The sequence below is a fragment of the Grammomys surdaster genome, unplaced genomic scaffold, assembly GCF_004785775.1.
Source record: "Grammomys surdaster isolate TR1022 unplaced genomic scaffold, NIH_TR_1.0 348, whole genome shotgun sequence".
Classification (NCBI taxonomy): Eukaryota; Metazoa; Chordata; class Mammalia; order Rodentia; family Muridae; genus Grammomys; species Grammomys surdaster.
In genome coordinates, this window is record NW_021604767.1 from 3,655,113 (window position 1) to 3,676,244 (window position 21,132).

The window sequence follows — 21,132 nt, forward strand, 5'->3', positions numbered from 1 at the left end:
GAGGAAGGAAGCTCGCCGGCATAGTCTGCAGATGAGAATTCTGAGAGGCCTCCAGAAAAGATTCCTTCAGGTGATCAGGTATCTGTGGGTATCTGTGTGACTTCAGGTCTTGCTGAGGAGGTATCTCCAGGGAGGGCTGAGTTGCCAGGCTCCCGCTGTGCTTCAGGACTCCGTGGCCAACTTTTGTTGGAGGAGGCTGCTGGGGCAGTGTTGCTAAGGACAGTTTTCCCAGCACCCAGATCCTTCTACGCACCCAACTCTTTCCTACCGAGCACCTGCTGCAGGTGACAAAAGACCGTTTACAAGCCAAACGAGCGTACATCGAAGTATACAGCAACATTCGCACCCCTCAGTCCAGTAGAGAGAGACCTACCTGTCCATCAGTTGGCTGAATGAAGAAGTGTGTTGTAATCAGGAGCCGTTGGAGTAGGCAGGCTTTAAATGCTGCTTTTTAAGATCTAGACAACTTAAGATACGTTTGTACTCTCAATGATTTAAAAAATCTAATCTCATCTGACTCGTGATCCTGAAACTATTCACTGGAAGAAGTTCGGCCGGTGTTCCAGACCCTTTTGAGAACTACATTTTGGGGACAACATTTTAATCACCGAAAACCTTCCGAGGAAAAAAGACCCCCCCTCCAAAGACCCCCAAAACACAAAAATCCTCAGCCTTGGCTGGTGCCACCAAAGAAACTTTTTGAGCCATGTGGACTTTCCTTGACATTGCTACCTTCACCTATTTTTATAAGAAATGCGGGGATGACACCCTGGCCAACAAGGAGCTCCTGCTGTGCGTGCTGGTGTTCCTGTCTCTGGGCTTGGTGCTCTCCTACTGCTGTCGCCAACGAAACGGGGGCCTCCTCGGCCGCCATCAGAGCGGCTCCCAGTTCACTGCCTTCTCAGATATTCTCTTTGCTTTGCATCTTATTGGCTTCTTCTGGGCCAAGTCAGCTGAATCAGAAAAGAAAGAACAGCTGGAGTCCAAGAGGTGCAGAAAAGAAACCAGTCTATCAGAAACCACATCAACAGGAACAGCTACCTCAGTGTCGATGTCTTCTGTGACGGACCCAGAAGTGATCATTGTGGGATCTGGGGTACTTGGGTCTGCCTTGGCAACGGTTCTTTCCAGAGATGGAAGAAAGGTGACAGTAATCGAGAGAGATTTAAAAGAGCCTGGCAGAGTAGTTGGAGAGCTTCTGCAGCCAGGTGGCTACCGTGTTCTTCAGGAGCTGGGCCTTGGAGATACATCAGAAGGTCTTAATGCCCATCATATACACGGCTACATAGTTCATGATCATGAAAGCAAATCTGAAGTTCAAATCCCGTACCCAGTGTCAGAAAACAATCAAGTGCAGAATGGAATTGCTTTCCACCATGGCAAATTCATCATGAGTCTTAGGAAAGCAGCGATGGCAGAGCCCAATGTAAAGTTTAAAGAAGTTCAGTTACTAGAGGAAGATGACGCTGTGATCGGCGTGCAGTACAAGGACAAGGAGACTGGAGACACCAAGGAGCTTCACGCACCGCTCACTGTCTTTGCAGACGGTCTCTTCTCCAAGTTCAGGAAGAACCTCATCTCCAGTAAAGTCTCCATTTCATCCTACTTCGTTGGCTTCCTTATGAAGGATGCACCACAGTTTAAAGCCAATTTCGCAGAGCTTGTTCTGCTCAATCCCAGTCCGGTTCTCATCTACCAGATCTCAGCCAGTGAAACTAGGGTACTTGTGGGTATTCGAGGAGACTTGCCGAGAAACTTAAGAGAATACATGACTGAACAAATTTACTCACAGTTAAACACTTTAAAAAGAAGCATCTGAAGTGTAATGAAGATAAAATGTGTTCTTTTAAAAAATCAATATTAAAATTTCAGTAATGTACTTTCAAGATAAAATGTTATTATATTCATGAGAAGGAACAACATTTACCTTGTTTATTTTATACTAATTTCTAATTTTATTTCATATTCTTGTATTGTACTCAAAATATCTATGTTTATATTTTCCTTCTTATTCGTATATATATTTACGTTTTACAATTAAATTTTCTGTTTCTATATTTCCTTCAGTTATGATATGATTAATTGAATACATCATGCCAGTTTTACATCAGTAACTTACATCAGTAACTTGTCATTTTTTTGGTAGATAATCTACACAGATAATTGATAACTCTCAATCATTTTTGAATTACCATGTGAATTTCTGAGTAATAATTTTAAAGTTCAACTTAAAATAATAGGTAGTCAAGTTGACTATGATGGCACATTCCTTTAATACCAGCACCCACAAGGCAGCAGCAAATGTCTCTCTTTGGTTTCCAGGTCAGTCTGACATACACAATAAGTTACAGGGGAGCCTGTGTTATGTAGAAAGATCTGATCTCTTCTCTGATATTGATCTAAGCATTTTCCTCTTTTTGTGATCAGTTCCTTTTGATCAAATCATTTAAGTACTAAACTTTAACTTTATTAAAGATGTCCCTGTATATTAATTTCCTCTTTCACTAACTTATGCCTCATTTTATATTTCCCTTATTGTATTTTGAGATATTTAATTTCCTACATTTTTCCCAATTTAGTAAAATTATAGCTCATTAAATATTAGCTTTTCTTTAATACTAAAATGTTCATCAAAGCTGTACGTATCTTCTTATATAGCTTTTTGAGACAGATAGTGATTCATTATGATTAATCTAAATTAAAACCATTTCCATTTTATTTCATTTTGATCTATGGCTTACTTAGAAGTACATTCCTTAATTTTAAGATTATGACACTTTTGCTATCATTTTGTGTTTGATTAATAGCTTAATTTATTATATCTAAAAAACATATTCTATAATTATTTCCTTTATAATTAATTGAGACCTACTTTGTTGAAAAGCATGAAATCAACTTTTTAAAATCACATAGAAACTTTAAACTACTACACATTCTACTCTCTGTCAAGTGTTCTAATAAGATTTTTGAATTTTTCTTGTTCTCTTTTTATCTGATTTTCAGTTATTAGGAGATACCTTTTATACTATCTCACTGAGACAATAAATATAAAATTTTAGTTTTATATCTATTTTCAAATATATATATATATATGTATATATATATATGAATCAAAGTATTTCATATCACTCTTTGTTTTACTATATGTTTGTTTATGCTTTTTCTCTTTATTCTTTAAAACAATGAGAGAGTGATAGAACCTCTTGCCTTAGAATTTTTTTTCTTCCCTAACATTTTCTGTCCTTAGTAAAGTTATTACTATAATCTGTCTAAATAATCAACTATTCAAATTACAGCACGTTTTTGGCTTGATTTTTTACAATGTAAGCAATGTGGAAAAATTTAAACTCAGCTGTTTTTCCCACAACTTCTCTGTCATTGCAAACTTATATTTAGTTTGATGGATGCTCCAAGTGAAATAAACCATGTTTACTAGTCACACAGTTTTTACTTATTTAGATATTCTCTCTATATTTCTCCAAGTTCCAAAAAATAATTTATTTATCTTTGTACAGTTTTTATGCTTGCTTGTGTGCATGTGTTTTCTTTAATATGCCTCTCTTGGGGATGTGTTCTCATAACTTTAATTTATCTAAAATGTCTTTATTGACTTTTGGCATTCATCATAAATTTGCTGAAGAATGATTTATGTATAATAAATCAGATTTATTTAAAATGTATGACAGTGTGCTAACGAGAAGAGAAACTCATGAAATCACCAGTAGAAGAAAAATATAGAATCTTTAAGCACTCATCGCTCTACATCCCTCCAATGCCTTGTCCCTGCACCTTAGGAACCCCTGATTTGGTCATTCTGCTTTATGTTGCTACTCTACGTGCAACAAAGATTATATCCTACGCTTTGTATTGGCTGTACTGCTAATTCTACTCCCAACCCCCCTGTCAATTAAAGCACTGTTGCATATAAAATTTATTTCTCTTGAAGAAAGATGAACTTCAGAATATATATTAATCTGTGATATTTTAAAATATATTTTATAATATACATTGTTAATTATATAGGTTATGGGGTTTATCCATTTTAAATTTTACAGCAAGTTATCTAACAATTATTTACATAGGTTTCCAGTATTCAAAAAGGTAGAATTAAATCTGAATTTTTAAAAATTTCAAGAGACACAAAAGAAAAGATACACTTAAGATCAACATATTAACTGCATTTTAAGATTCATTGTGTAAGTGATTATTTTAACCAAAAACAATCCATTGCAAAAAATATCATAAATATTTAATATTATTTATTAAGAGCAAAATAGCTTCAATATCACTATAAAATAATTGTAGGGCTGGAAAGATGGATCAGCAGTTGTAAGCAATGTTTGTTTTTTCACAGTACTAGGATTGACTCCTAGCACCCAATTGTCCCTTTCAGGGATTATGATGTCCTCTTCTACCTTCCATTTGGACAAGGTACAGAGGGTAAACAGGTTTACATGAGATCAGAACACCCATACTCATCAATAATAATTTAAAACACAAACAATTAAATGGGCTATTTCCAAGATAAAGGGGCTTGGGGAGAAAGAAAATAGCTGGGTTCAAGTAATGTAATCAGGAGAATAGAAAAATGGGTTGGGGGCTTACTCCTTCGGTATGGGTAGAGATGTAAACACAGAACAGCATGAGAAGAGAGTAACAGGACTGGAAAATACAAGTGACCTGATAAAACAAAAATGAAAAGAGGGAGGGGGAGAGGGAGATAAATACAGAAGAAGTTGGAAGGATGATAAAAGAGACTAGCAGAGTGCAAGTGATCTAATAGGGGAGATGGGAAAGTGGGTGGTCCTTAGGCATGGGAGAAAAAGGTAAAATAAAAATACAGATGGCTAAAAAGGCCTCTAGCAATCATTCTGTGAATTATTTACCTTTAAAAAGGCAGTGTATAGAATTCAGTGTATAAATACATGTTGTATTTTTAATGGGCTCCTGAAAGCATTTTCTCTAATAGCCAAAGACCACTTTACAAAACTGCAAGAATCAGAAATAAGAAGCCCTCTTCTGAGTTGTTGGTAAAGGTTGTTCAGGAGGCTCCCAAAAATGTACAGCTTATTGTTGTTTCCCTGGGTTAGCCACCAGAGTTGGATTTAAGTCCCTACAGATCAAGACAGCCTGCACTCCGGAAACATGTGCCAGAATTCCCTGAGCTAGAATTAGCCTAAATGTCACTTCCCTGAGGTTTAACTTTAATGGTAACACAAAGCACAATGCAAGCTTCCAGAGAAGAGGCAATTGATGATGTTGCATTGCTATGATGCCCATGAACTACTTCAATGTAGAAAGATAATCCTTTGGGTGCAGTAAAACCACATATATCTTGATGCCAAACAATGACTCTCATTGAACTTAAGACTTGTTTAGATACCATGAGGCCCTGTCTGGTACTGGAACCTAGATAACTACTCATTGCTTATAAAATCGGGCTTACTGGAAAATCTATAACCACTATTTTATTAAACCAGTACATTCCTTGCCAACAATCTATGAGTATTTGCTCTTATCCTCAGAGATATGTATAATCAGGCCCCTCATTAAGTAAACACTTCCTTGCACCAGACAGAGACTATTATGTGAGAACAGAACAAATCAATATTCAGAAATGTGGAACCCAGTCCCATTGTATACATCTACCAAACATTTCCACACATACAGCTCAAAGAACAGAGCAGAAAAAACATAGAAAAAGCCAGAGAATCAGGAAGTGTGTTGTGATATTATATCTCCTAGTAACATCAGGAGCTATACTCATAAAGCCTCACCAACATGGCTGCCCAAACCTGATCTGATCAAGGATGATACAAAGAACCATGCCACACTGGCTAGAGAGAAGCCTATAAAGACTCAACCCTATATAAAGAACTACAAGTAACCAAGTAAAGCTGGGAATGTGGAGTATCAGCTTTGAAAATACTTAAAAGCAATAATATATGGACACAACAGGCTATGCTTAGGAATATATATGTATGTACAATGCATACTTGCATGAAGTAATGATTAATATAAAAGAAGATTTGAAGGAGAATCTGGAAGGGCTTATACAGGTGTTTAGACAGAGGAAAGAGAAAAAAGAAATGTAATTACCTTATAATCTCAAAAATAAACAGGAAATATATATTATAAAAATTAAAGAAAGTAATAGTATCTACAGTTTTATTTTCATAACAGAGAAGTAGAGTTGAATTGAAGTACTTCTAATGACAACTTTTATACAAAAACTTCACTGAGTCTCATTATGTTTATACAAATATTTGTTGGGAGCCTCGGCGGGTGCTGGCAAAGTCCGCCATCGCTAGGTGGCGCTATCAGCCATAATTCTTCCTAGTAAACAAGTAAATTGCGCATGTGCCATGGTAAAAGCCCGCCAAAGTTAAAGCCCATCCCGCGGCGTTTGGCGCGCAACGAGTAAGCAGCCAATCAGAGGTGAATACACCGCTCTAGGCTTTATAAGCAGTGCTTTCCCAGGTCTCCATCGTCTTCTTCCACCATTTTGGTTTTTGGGAATAAACGTGTTCATACGGAAGGATTCTGGTGTGTGTGTGTGTGTGTGTGTGTGTGTGTGTGCGCGCGTTCGTGCCGGCGAGACGACTACATGCGTGCCGCACAGTTGGTGCCGAGAAACCCGGGAGAATTTACCATCGCTGGCACTGTTTAAGAAGACCCTCCACTCGCCCTCCACGCGTGGAGTGAATCCAGAACCGTAGAACGAGGTAATGTTCTCTGAGAGACAGGTTTCGACTTGATTTATTTCGTCTCCCTCACCAGTTGGCAGAAACTCGCTATGGTGCTAGCAGCATTAGTTTTCTTCCTTCTGGTTTTCGTGTCGGCCCAGGGAGTAGTAGATGGATTACAAGTCAGCATGTCAGAAACAGAGAAAGAATGGAAGCGCTTAGAAATTCAGAAAGGAAAAGAGAAAAGAGACATATTAAGGAAATCAAGCCTCCCCGAGAACCAATTCACGGGGATGAGAGATGAGAGGAAGAACACTCTTGGGAGAGACGGGAGAAAAGGAAGCCTCAGAAAGAAACCTCTTTATCTGGTAAAGGAGCCAGGGTTTTTACGACGTGATAGCTCTGAGTCGGAGGGGCTAACTTCCTCCGAGTCAGAGGACTCAGATGAAGAGATAGATGAGGAATGGGGTTGCCAGCCGGATGGACGGCCGCCGCCACGAGATCGAGTGCTTGAGCTAGTGAGGGTTAATTGGAGGCTGTGTTTGCAAGAAGAGTGGTTTGGGGGAGACAGTCTAGGTGAATGATATATTGACCCAGTGCCGATTTTGCCTAAGAGGTGATAGCGAAACATAGGTCAAGAGAATTCTAAACAGACATTGCCTGCAGCCTAAAAGCCGCTTCAGGTGGAAAGAGCAGGGTTAAAAAGAATTAGAAAGCAGGGTATTGAAGTGTTAAATTAGCTACATCTCCAATGAACGAGATGAAAAGTTACATCTTAAATATGAGAGAGAAAGAGTTTTAAAAATACAGGTGTCCTCTCTCTGAGCTGTGTCAACAAAAAAGAATGAAAAGGCTATTTCAGAGTTCATCTAGAAGCAGAGAATTCGGGAGACGTCCTGAAATTCTCTGTAGTTCTTAGAGGTCCTTCTTTGTTGTTTGTCCTTGGCGCGCCAATGTCCACGTGTTTGTGTTTGCCTTTTGTTTCGTTGTCTAAATGTTCTGTGTTTGTTACGTGTTCAAAAAGAAAGATCGTTAAAACTGCTTGATCCAACCTTTGGGAGCTAAAAAAGTCTTTTCAGGAATTGAGGTTGGCATAAGCTGCTTTTAAAAGAGACCAGCAGCATTTTGGGTTTTATAAGGAAGCTAAGAGTCGTTTTGTCCTAGAAAAATCTCTGTGACAAGGTGCTTTTCTCTTAAAATTACAGCTAGAAAGACAAGAAATTTTGTTTGATCTAAAAATAAAAAATGTAGCCACTTCGTTGTTGTTTCTGATTGGTTTTAAAAGTATAAAAATGTTCTACATGTCTTGGTTATAGACTATTGGCTTAAATTATTGGGTGTGATTAGAAATTTACAACTTTGGTAACGAAAGGTGGCGTAAAACTAACTCAGTGTTAGAGTCATTCAGAAACCAGGTGTATAAAGAATAAGATTTTAAAACAGTATCTCTTCAATGAGATAGTAAAAGCTGCTTCATGCATTCATATGTAAAAATTGACAGCAAAACTTTGTAACATAGAGGTAGTCTACTTGGTGTTGATTTTAGAAAAAGTAGATTGTTTAAATTGGTTTTGCTTTTGCTTCTCAAAATTAATGGTTATACTCTAATGTTACAAAAGAAATTTAAAAATTTAGTTAAACTGCCAGTATTCCATTGGCTACAGTTGGCAGTTGTAATCTTGAGTTTAAATTTTTTTTGATTCACCCATGTGATAGAAGGACAGCAGGTAGAGTTAAATAAAAATATTTAAAACAAGTTGTGATACAGTGCTGGCCTACTAGAGATTAAGAACATTTACATTTAAATTAAGACATACAGACTGAGATCTTAACAGGCTTGTAAGACAAGGTCAGTGTGATGTTAATCAGGTTAAACTGCCTACCCGGCCCTCAGACCATACAAACAAAGACAGACTTAGATACTTGTCTTTGCAATGAAATTACACCCTCATACAATCAGGGTCTGGCCATAGCTTGGACAGAGCCATAGAGATGGGGGGTGTTTTAAATGTGAAAATTTAGATAGTCTTTAAAGTGACTTTCCCAGGAACAGAGGCTTGAACAATAGTCAGGTGACCAAGGTTACCTGACAAACCTGTCCTTGGTGCAGAAAAGATAATCCTTGGGCCAGGCCTCAGGATATAGGCCAAGATTAAAAACATAACAAGAGACCTAATCTTAAATTAATAATTAAAAGAAAAAGGGTTTTAAAAGATTGATAGATACTGGGGCTATTTAACAATTATTAGAGGACAAGATTGCCTTCAGCTTGGCTTTATCTGATACTTCACTCAGCTAAAAAGAGTTGGTTATTCATTTAATCCGAAAACACTAGAGCCGGGCGGCAGTGGCGCACGCCTTTAATCCTAGCTCTTGGGAGACAGAGGCAGGCAGATTTCTGAGTTCGAGGCCGGCCTGGTCTACAGAGTGAGTTCCAAGACAGCCAGGGCTACACAGAGAAAGTTCAAATTTAAGATTTATAAAACTAATGGGGCACTACAGCCTGACTTGCCTACTCCAGCTGCCATTCAAGTAAATACATATAAAATTATTATAGATTTAAAAGATTGTTCTATACAGTTCCTTTACCTCCTGGTAAAGATGAGAGGTTTGCATTAAGTGAAATTGCTTGTGATTTTTGAGAGCCCATGAAGCCATTCGTTAAAAAAGCTTGCCTCAAAGAATGATTAATGACCTTAAAAAATTTGTTGTTGCTTTAATACAAAAGGTTAAAGCGTTTAAATCTCTCAGTATATATTATTCATTGTATATTTTATTGGCTGATCTCTCTAAAGGAGTTTTTCTACAAGCCTTTGCTCTAGTACCATACAAAAAATGGTTTACTTTTAATGATTCTCAAAAGTTGTTAACAGATATTAATTGGCTAAAACCTCATCTTCAGCTTACCATAAAAGAACATAAACCTCTGTTAGATATTCTCAAGGGAGATGCAAGTCCTAATTCCCCTTGACAATTAACTGATGAGGGGTAGATAAACACTTTTACCCTCAATATTTTAGAGCCTGACAGGCCAAAAGAGATGGTCAAATAAAAAGACATCTTGACCGGACAATGAAAAAGTCCAGATTCTCTTTTAATAAAAGCCAGGGGAGCGGTTTATGTTTTTGCACAGGAAGAAGACAATCCATTTTGGCTACCAGAGCGACTGACGTGACGATCGTGACATCTGAAGATGACCCCCCAACTCCAGCTGTGGTTTCCTAGTATTTTTGTTTATTTTATCAAATTTCACCTTTAAGAATTGTACCAATGAAACCTGCTAGATGTCCCACTGTTAAAATTCTGAAAGATTCACTCGCGCTATGGTTGCCAGAGTCACGCGATGGGTTCCCATCCCCGTGGAGACTCCTTCCACTTTGTCATTATTTAGACAAAAAAGAGATTTTGGTATAACTGCAGCCATAGTGGCGACGATATTAGTTAGTGCCATTACCGCCACTGCCACTGAGATTGCTATGTCAACTTCTGTTCAGGTGGACACTACCCCTAATTGTCAGCCACGGTGACAGAGACTGTTAACCTTCAAACCTCCGCCAGCGCCCAACTAAAAGGCGGGCTAATGATCCTTAATCAACGCCTTGATTTAGTGAGAGAGAGATTAGATATCCTCTTTCAATTAGCCCAATTGAGACGTGAGAAAAAACTGGGTACACTTTACATCACCAGTGTACAGTATAAAAACTTTACTCGTGTAACTAATCTGTCCAGAAAATTGTTTCAGTATCTTACAGGAAATTGGTCAGAAAACTTCAGTGAGACACTCAGAAAATTGAGAGCAGCTGTGGTGAACATCAACTCAACACGCGTGGATCTGTCCCCGACTGAGGGACTGTCCCCCTGGATTTCTCCAACTTTCTTTTTCTTTTCTTTTTCTTTCCTTTTTTTAAGTGGGTGGGAGTAGGCCTGTTTGGTATACCCTATGTTGCGGATTAGTGTTCATTTTTTGGTTGGCTTGCAAACTCAGAGCTCAACAAAATCTTGACAAGGCTATTATTGCCCAGACGCTTGTAGCCATAGAACTAGGGGCTTTCCCTACAGTGTGGCTTTCTCTGCTTCGAAAATGAGCAGTCTCCCCCTCACGAGTGGTGGTGCTAAATGTTAGGCCATCAGCGTTGCACCCCAGAGGACTTGCCCATTATACTGGGTCAGTGAGGAGTCTTGGCCTGGCTGGTCCTTGTCTGTGTAGCTGTGGTACCTGAATTTTGAGACAAACAGCCCTTGCACCCCTAGGAGATGACTCCATTGCACAGGGATGGGTGTTTGCATCTCTTTCTGTTCCCCTTAGCCCTTGCACCCAGAGGACTTGTTTCCATTGCACCTGGTAGGGTAAGGGAGACTGTCTTAAACTATTAGTCCTTGATCGCTTATTCCCCCAAGATAGAATTTGCTTGATCGGGCTTGAGTTTGAGTCATAACTGGTACCACGCCAGACAGGCCAAGAACAGCCAGATAGACAGCTCCGTCTTTTTGCCTCCAGGACAGCTGCCATTGGTCCCAATGATGGGAATTAGGCTGACGCCACATGCCAGATTTACACCATGAAGACAACTGAGGAATTGATGACAAGCCAACCCCATGATGGGATTAGCGAGTATCAATGACCCGGGCGTGGGTATATCCCTCGTAGCCTAAGACAGGGTGGCTTGCCTTTCCTTGGTGTTAGCCCTATTGGTGCTGGGCATAGAGAAACGTCAGCTAGCCTGGGGACATTGACTGAGACATTGACCGGTGCCTGTTTAACAAAACAAAAGGAGATAGCCAATAGACAGATTCCTGAGCCGCTGTACCCAAAGGCTTCTGGTAAAGACACCCTGTAAAGCCTCAAACATTTGAGCACCACCCTCTATAGAGACTCAGACCCGCCGTGAGACCTCCAAATATGGGAGTTACGAAACCTTCCCAGGGACCTCAACTACCACCCTCTGCTATAAAACAAAAAAGGGGCAGATGTTGGGAGCCGCGGCGGGTGCTGGCAAAGTCCGCCATCGCTAGGTGGCGCTATCAGCCATAATTCTTCCTAGTAAACAAGTAAATTGCACATGTGCCATGGTAAAAGCCCGCCAAAGTTAAAGCCCATCCCGCGGCGTTTGGCGCGCAACGAGTAAGCAGCCAATCAGAGGTGAATACACCGCTCTAGGCTTTATAAGCAGTGCTTTCCCAGGTCTCCATCGTCTTCTTCCACCATTTTGGTTTTTGGGAATAAACGTGTTCATACGGAAGGATTCTGGTGTGTGTGTGTGTGTGTGCGTTCGTGCCGGCGAGACGACTACACGCGCGCCACACAAATATTTATGCATATTTCCTGTGTTCTAAAATCTTTTAGATGGTAAGTACTGATTTGTAAACAAAGCAGACAGTAATGTCTATTTCCAAGATATTTTCATTGAAACAAGAAGATGTTAATAGTAAATATGAGCTACATAAGTATGTAAGTACCTTAAAAACTAAAATAAACTATAGAAAATGCAGAGAACACACAAGAAATCCAACTTAAGTGAAATGGTTTGTCAACAAAGGAAAAAATGATAATTTTAAAAGACATGTTTATTTTTACAATAAACTTGTAATAGTGAAGAAATAAGATTGCAGGAACATGTGCTATATTCCATCCTTCTTAAATACAGAGTATGCGGTTATGCATTGCTGATATCAATTTTGAAACTTTTCCATGCTAAGAAGTAAATAATTGAGATAGTATCAGGAAAACACTTGAGTAGAGGTATCTGGCATATTTCTCTTAAAAAAAAACAAGAAATGAAATATGATAAAAACAGAAGTTACCTTACAAGAGTGGTTGATGCTCATTCACAGAATACAGAGTGGAGATAGCTGAGGAAACACAGATTTTCCAAATGTTCAGTAGCAGTGTGGGAAAGGAACTGATGCACGTTGCATATATAGTGCCATCTGTTCAGTAAGAAGAAACCAGGAAGCATGAAACCTTCCTTCAGGGAGAGAAGGCAAGCAAGGAGCTTTCATTTCCCCATCAGTACCATAGACACCTTTAGTATAAGCTCATGAAGATGCATGTGGGCCCTTTACAACATGAAATAAGAGTCTTTGAGGTAAAAAGGCAACCATGCTCCGCAGCTCTGTCAGAATAACATATGAATTAACCAGGTTGCATGGTTAGAGATTTTCCTAAAAAATAATGCAAAGAGTAATTTTTAAGAAAACTAAAATAGATATAGACACAGTTATGATCTGAAGACCTACAAAAAAATGGTAAGGGAACTTCCAGTATGGAGGAGGAGGAGGAGGAGGAGGAGGAGGAGGAGGAGGAGGAGGAAGAGGAGGAGGAGGAGGGAAGGAGGAGGGGGAGGAGGAGGAGGAGAAGGGAAGGAGGAGGGGGAGAGAGCAGGGGGAACACATGCACACACACCCACATACATGTATGCTCTCATGTGCATGCACACACACACACACACACACACACAAACTGGACATCTATTCAGGCATAAAATATGATATTCTGTCATTTTGCATCAAGATGGATAAATGAAAATCATTTTGTTAAGGGAAACAAGCCAGGCATGGAAAGGGAAATACTGACTGTTTTCATCGATATTTAGAAGCCAGAAGTTCAGATTTCATAAGTATAGAAGTTAGAATTTTGACCAGCAGTGGTTAGAATAGAAAAGCAACAGTGGATAGCTAGATTTCAGTGAAGCAACATAGTTGCATGGGGAGACATGTTTTGGTCATTTTTGTTGTCATTTTCTAGTACTGTAGAATGATCACCTGGCCTTTTGCACATGCTAGACAGAAGAACAATTTCTTGTCTTCCATGGCAATGAATACTGACCACACTTGGTATCAGTGGATTATATTCTATAAAGAAATAACAAGAGATATTTTAAAGCTTCATAATACAAATAAACATAAATATTTTAGAAATTGTTAATTATAGGATTTAAAAGTTAAAGGGATTAAACCACCAACCAAAGAGTACAAAAGAGGTACCCATGGCTTCAGCTGGATATGTGGCAGACGATTGCCTTATTTGTCATCACTGGAAGGAGAGCCCCTTTGTCCTCTGGAGGCTTGATGACCCTGGAGAGGGGAACGCTAGGGTTCTGAGGCAGGAGTGGGTGGGCTGGTGGTAGAGCACACTCAGAGGCAGCGGGGAAGGAGAGAATAGGGGGCTTGTGGAAGGGAACCTGGGAAGGAGGATATCTGAAATGTAGATAAATAAAATAGTCAATAAAGAAACAAAAAAGTTAAATATGTATCCAAAGATCAATCTGTGCATTGAAAGTTGATACAATAAAATAATTTTATTTTTATGTAAAAAGAGGAAAATAATTAAATAAGCAGAATAAAACATGAACAAACCAGCTATATAATATTTTGCAAGTAACTGGTATATAAGAATATTAAAGAACAATCAAATGTAAATAAATGTAAAAATGAAGCATAATATATAAATGAATTGGGAAATATGAATGCACTGAGACTAGACAAATTTTTATGGAATTTGGATGCAGTGGAATCTTGTAATATATCATGAATTGAATATGTCTTGTTTTGTCATTTTCTGGAGATTTAAATAATTATGGTATAGAGATTAACTTCCTTTTATTGTAAACTGGCTCAAAATCATTCAAATTATCAAACAACTTTGGACAATACTAAATATGTCCAATAATTTTTAAAAAATAAAATAATGTCTGACTTTGCTAAATGTTGGTTATGAGTATTTTCACACAATTATAGTATAATTTCATTTCTAATTTACAAAGATATCTGTATATTAATATGTAACATTGACAAGTATTTATTTTTATCCACGTCTCAAGTAAACTAACATATTTCCACTTAAAAGAAAAGAGAATTAGCCTTATTTCACATAAATTTAAACTCTGAACACTTTGTGGCCAGCTGCCCATACATAACCAGTGCAGCTGACACCATCTTCATAGAAAATATTCCATGAGTTCTGTATGAATACCATATATCAAGTGAACACATAAATGTTCTCATTATTCATGAATCAGACAGCACCCCAAGTGTACCCAGTATTAAATTGCTTTTGAGCCATCTATAATCTCTAGAAATGTCTTCTTTCAAAATGCATTTTTCAGGAAAACTCAACTTGAATTCTGTATTGACTATAGCTACATACAAGTCTATAGATAGGTTTGAAGGTCACAATGACCTTGTTCCTTGAAGTAAAACCTAGGAAATCTCTACATGTCACAAAAGAAGATTAGAGGTTGCCTGCTTGGTGCTTTTTTGAATAATGATGCTGTAAACTCAGTCTTTTGTTAAAAATAGATGCTTGCTCTGTCTCAAACAAAAACAACATACTTCAAAGAGCAGCACAGAAAAACAAGAAATGTGTCGCAGGCTGAATTTGCTACCATGAATTTAACTGGATTGGGGCGGGGAGGCAGGAAAAAAAAACCCACAAGAAGCCAGCAAGAATGGAGCAAATTACTGAAGGGTAATCAGGCTGGGGTATTCTCAATAAAGTGTTAAACACAAGTGTTTGTAGGTAGCATCTACAATTACCATTTGTTGCCCCCATTTAACAAAATGAATGGTCCTGAATAGTTATTTCCAAAATGCTCTTAGCAAGATCTATATTTAAAAGGCTAACAGCTATGACTGAGTATAGCTGACCCAATCCTACCTTGTGTTTTCTAGGAAGCTAAAGCTGAGATTTCACTACCTACCATATATGTACTCAATTGCTTTTACAAATGCATATTTTAAATGATCTTAATTTATGTGAAGTGTCATAGTAATGAAAGGAGTAGAATTATTCGGATTGCTTCTGAAATATTGAAGCATAGGATCCTATTGAAGTCATTCTGGTAATCATGTAAATGAACCTTAATAAATAATAATAGATCCACTTAGTTTTGAACTGATAGCTTATAGCCTTGGAGATTAATAAACTTGCCTTTCAAATAGAGTTAGTAGGATGGAGTATGTTTTGTTTCTGTTGATTACCTTCAAGGTGAACAACAGAAATGGAAATATGATCAGTGTTTTTATCTGCCTTGTTTGAAGTAGTTTTGGTGATTCATGCAATTAATGATATGTCAAACAAGCAATTACTTTTTAAAATTGAGATCTCCATTCAGGATAAAAGTCCAAGATATTATACGAATTTAAAGGAAAAAAAACCTGACAGTTGTGAGTAAACATGAAAGATAAGAGATAACAGTTTTTATGTCTAAAATGAAAACATTAATAAATTGTGTCATAAAGTCGCTGCAGTGAAGAGTAAACAGCTACCTTCGTTCAAATCAGATGAGAAAGGCATGGTGAGTCTGGCTGATCTGGATAGCTATGACAAAGCCTCATGCCTACCATCTATGATCAAAGAGACCATAATATTTTCTTCATTTTCCTTGAGAGTCTCTAGTTAGTCATTTCACAGAAGAAAATTCTAGGTATATGTAATTTTTTATTTTAACCAAAGTGGTTCCATTTTCTCTTTATTTTGTTCTGTACTCGACAAAATTGAATACATCTAGGAAAATATATGAGTACTTAGAGTACAAATTTTAAAATAATGTCCTTGTGAGAATAATTTCTTTTGCTGAAAGTATTTCAAATACACCAAAATGTAAGCAATTATAATAGCCATTTCCTATAAGTCTCAGAAATACGGAACATTAAAGAACAAAACTAGCTCAAAATTATTAGTTTTTCAGATTTTCCAATTTTTTCCCTATGGCTTTATTTTTGAGGTGATAAAATGAAAATTATATAAATATCTACCATTGCTACATGAATAAATCACTGTATCTTAAAACTAATTTTTGAAGAAATGACATGGGGACATTTCCTGAAATGAATATGATGCCAGGACCTCAGTTTTGACTCTTGTGAAGGTCACAAAAGATGTTCTTTATCTCTTTTATAAAAACACACAAGAAGCTACTTGGAAGTGGATTGAGTAGCTCAATTAGTTGCTTCTGTTGCAGTGTATATAGGTATATGTGTGTGTTTCTATTTCCCTGCAAATTTCATATTTTCATTTTTTTAATGATTGAGTAATATTCTATATTGTTAATGTATCACATTTTCTTTAACCATTATTAGCACTATTCTGATGAGGGACACTTAGCTTGTTTCCAGTTTGATTGTTATGAGTAAAGCCACAATGAACATAGCTTGGGAATTATCTTTGTAGGATAGAGGGACCTTCAGCTATATGCCCAGGAGTGGTGTATTTGGGTCTTGCAATGGAATGAGCCCCATCTTCCTGAGGAATCACCACAATGTTTTTCATAGGGATTGTATGAATTTGCATACAATATGAATCCCATGAGTGGAATGACTGTTCTCTGTGGGTCCAATTTCGCAAGCAGGTTGCGGGCGGCAGTGGGGCTTGGGCTCCAAGGCCATCCAGGAAACCGTGGCTGCAGCCGTGCAGGGTGCGGGAAGGAGTGGGCGGGGGTGCGGCACTTCCCAGCGGGACTCAGCAGTGCAGACCGCCAGCGGGGCAGGGCCAACGTAGCCTCTCCAACCAGTTATAGCAGCCTCGGATGGCTGGGAGGGGAGCAGACTCCCAAAGGTGGGCAAGTATTACAGCTCTTTTGCTGGGGAGGAACCGCTATAAAGGTCTCCGACAGCGGGAAAGATCTCACATCTACTTTACTTTTGAGCTTTGAGTAATATATGCAGTTTTTTGGGGGAGAGCAGGTAACCCCTACTGGCTTGATTTGAGAGCTTGGGAATGCCTTATTTGCATGAAGGTGCTATTCCTACGTGATCAAAGGCCATGGACCTCTCTGTGGGAGGAGCTGTGGGGAGCGGAGGAAGCTAAGAGGGCCAGATGACTTTGGTAAAGTTCAAAGCGGCCTCCTGTCCTACTGGCCTTCTTCAGACCAAGGTTTCAGGGGCTTCCAGAGCTTTCTACCAAGCTTTCTGGCCTTTTCTCATAGCTCACATTGCCCCACAGCTCTCCTTGGGCTACATTTTCTCCAACTTGAGCTGTCACTTGTTTTATTGATCTTAGCCATTCTGACTTGTGTATGATGAAATCACAAATTAGTTTTGATTTGCATTTCTCTGAGTAAATACACTGAACAATTTTGAAGTGTTTTCAGCCATTTGAGTGTTCAATTGAGAATTCTCTATTTAGACCTATATTCCATTTTTAAAATAAAGTTCTTTGATTTCTTGATATTGAGGTATATTCTATTTCTATTTTTTAATATATTTTGGATATGAGTCCCTTATTGGGTGTGTAGTTAGTAAAACAAACAAAGAAACAAAAAAACCAAAGATGCTTTTGTCTGAATGACAGTGTCATTTACCATGCACAAGCTTCTCAGTTGCATGAAGTTTCATTTATTAATTTTTAATCTTAGTGCGCATGCTAATGGAGTTCTGATTGGACTTTTCTTGTGACAATGAATTTAAGGCTATTTCCTACTTTTTCTTTTTTTTTTTTCCAGTTCAGTGTATCTGCTTTTATGTTGAGGTCTTCAAACCATTACATCCAGTCCAGCTGGACTATCCAGTGGGACCCACCAGACCCTATTGAGAGTACTGAGATGCATGAGAAAATAAGGAGGAAAAGCAAGTCAAGAAGTTGGATCAAGCTGGCAAAGATTTTATTGTTCACACTGGTTATATACTCTAAAAACTGGATATGGGGAGGGGCAGGAAGGGAAAAGGGGCTTTGCAGGTATAGGAAACTAGCTGCAGCTGTGGGTCTAAGTTATACCTGTTGTTCTACAGCAAGTGAATCATGGAAGGTAAACAGAAGGAATAGTAAATAGGAGAGCCAAGGGTGAGTGTTTGCCAAGAGCAAGGCCTTGTCATGGCTTCCCACATCTCCCCCTTCCCTGTTTAATAGAGCGCTGGAAGCATGGAGGGGGAAGTAGAGGAGTGATCCCCTCTGAGTTTCAGGCATTGCGCTGAAGGGCTAAGCACTCCTTGGTTGGGGAGACTGAGCCTCTGCCTCCCGGGTGCTTTTTAAAGGGGACAGGAAGACTGACCTACTCCAACCCTTGTGCAATCAATCAGGCACGCTTCGCAGGATCCCATCTTTGAGCGCAAAGAAAGAGGTATCCCTGCAGTACTTTGTCTCACACCCTCCAGCATCCCTCTTTACAGAGGAGGATCAATGGTATCAGTGGTGCCTTTAGGGGGTCCCACAAAGACAGCTGCTCTAGGGTATTTTGGAGGGTTTGAACTTTGAAGCACCGTGTAGGGGCTGGCGCTTAACAACTTCTGGAGTGGGTTCATCATCAGAGTCTAATTTTCGGTAATGGACCTGGAGTGGCTTGGCTGCTGGGTTATCTACCTGGGTCTTTATGAAAGTAGTAAATCGAGAGAAGGCCCAGGGGCCAAAAGAAATGAGCAAGAGAAGGCCAATGAGAGGTCCAAAGATAGAAGGGAGTAAGGTAGAAAGCCAGTCCTTATACCAGCTCTCGCTTTTTGTCCTCTCTATCTTTTCTGTAAGCACTCTCGAACTCTGCGCATGCTATCTTTTACCACCCCTAATTTATCTGCAAAAAAGCAGCACTCTCCCTTTAAAACGAAGCAGAGTCCTTCCTGTTGGAGGAGCAAGAGATCTAGGCCTCGTCTATTCTGGAGGATAACTTTAGCTAAAGAGGAAAGTGACTCACTAAGGGCTTCGATGCTCTGCTGTAGCTCTCTAACATCTTGATCAATGGTGACACTAAGCTCAAAGTAGGAGCAGTTGGAGAGGACAACGGAGGAAATTCCAATCCCAGAGCCCACCGCCTCCAGCCCCAAGATGACTGCAAGGGTCACTGTAATGATGGGCTCTTGCTTTTGTCGGAGGAGAACTTCATCATGTCTTGAGAGTGAGGTCCAGGAAAGGCGCTCATCTATAGATATTATCATATCATCTACAAATAAAGATACTTTGACTTCTTCACTTTGAGTTTTTATCTCATGATCCCCTACAATAATATTATTGCTAAGACTTCAAGTACTCTCTTGAACAGGTATGGAGATAGTTGACAATTTTGAATTGTTCATGATATTAGAGAAGTTGTCTAGAGTTTCTCTCCATTTGTGTTATGGTAGCTTTGTGCTTGCTGCAACTGCCTTTATGATGCTTAGATATTGTTCTTACATCCTTAATATCTCCATGATTTTTGGCCAAAAGGATTGTTGGACTTTGTCAAAGGCCTTTTCTGCATCTAATGAGATGATAATATGGTACTTGTTTTTCAGTTTATTTGTAAGGTGGATAACATTTAGTGATTTATTTCATTTATTGATTCATCCCTGCATCCCTGAAAGGAAGTCAACTTGATCATTGTAAATGATTTTTTGACGTGTTCTTGGATTAAACTTGCAAGTAATTTATTGAGAATTTTCATATCTATGTTCATAAAGGAAATAGGTCTATACTTCTCTTTCTTTGTTAAGTCTCTATGTGGTTTGGGAATCGGAGTACCTGGGGCCTCATAAAAATGAATTGTGAACTGATTCTTCTGTTTCTGTTTTCTGTAGTAATTTGAGAATTGTTGACATTAACTCTTCTTTAACAGTCTGAAAAAATTATTCACATAAAATTATCTGGCTTTGTTTGTTTGGAGAATTTTAATCACTTTGTTTATTGTAAAAAGCCGTATAGGTTTATAAATGACTTATCTGATTTTAATTTAATTTTTGTAGGTGATATGTATCAAGAAAATAGTAGTACATATTATTATATATCTTCATGACTCTAGATTCTTTGATGTCTGTTCTTATGTCCCACTTCACACTTCTAGTTATGTTCATTTGGATATTCTCTCTGCTGTTATTAGTTAAGTTGGATAAAGTTTTATCAATCTTATTAACATTCTTAAAGGAGGCAACTAGTATTTTCATCGATTTTTTGTATTATTTGTATCTCTTTTATTGATTTCAGACTTCAATTTGATTATTTCTAGCCAACTTTACATTTCAGGTTTGATTTTTTTTTCTGCTTTTAGAAAAAACAGGTGTTTTCTCATACAATATGAAACAGATGTATTATTATGTTACTAGTATGAGATGTCTAAAAAAATTATTTTTGCACTCCCTTAGTATTATATACCTCGTATAACTGTTCTCTTTTTGTTCTACATGATAAGGTATGGTGTGTACTCATTTTCATTCACTTCTCTCTTGACACATTTTTTTTTTTTAATTTGGTAGAGAGTTGTTGAACTTTTGTTGAAAGCTTTCTGTCTTTTCTGTAATTTTTTTGTTGTAATATTCTTCTGTTGTTATAAAATACCCAGTTAAAATCTGAGGTGACTAGATAGGATTCGGTATGTATATGTTACATAAAAGTTCTTGTATCCGTTGATGCTTGCTTTTTGTCTGAGTATATATTCAATTAAAAAAAACCCATAAGGTACATAGAAGAAGTTATATTCATTTGTCTTTAGATGGATTCTGTAAATTTCTCTTATATCTGTTTGGTTTATAACAGTAATTAGTTTCATCA

General features: G+C 38.2%; 1 pseudogene; it reads left to right on the plus strand.

The window, feature by feature from the left end:
- Window positions 1-706: 706 nt before the first annotated feature.
- LOC114630927 lies at window positions 707-1,819 on the plus strand (annotated as a pseudogene).
- The last annotated feature ends 19,313 nt before the right edge of the window (window positions 1,820-21,132 follow it).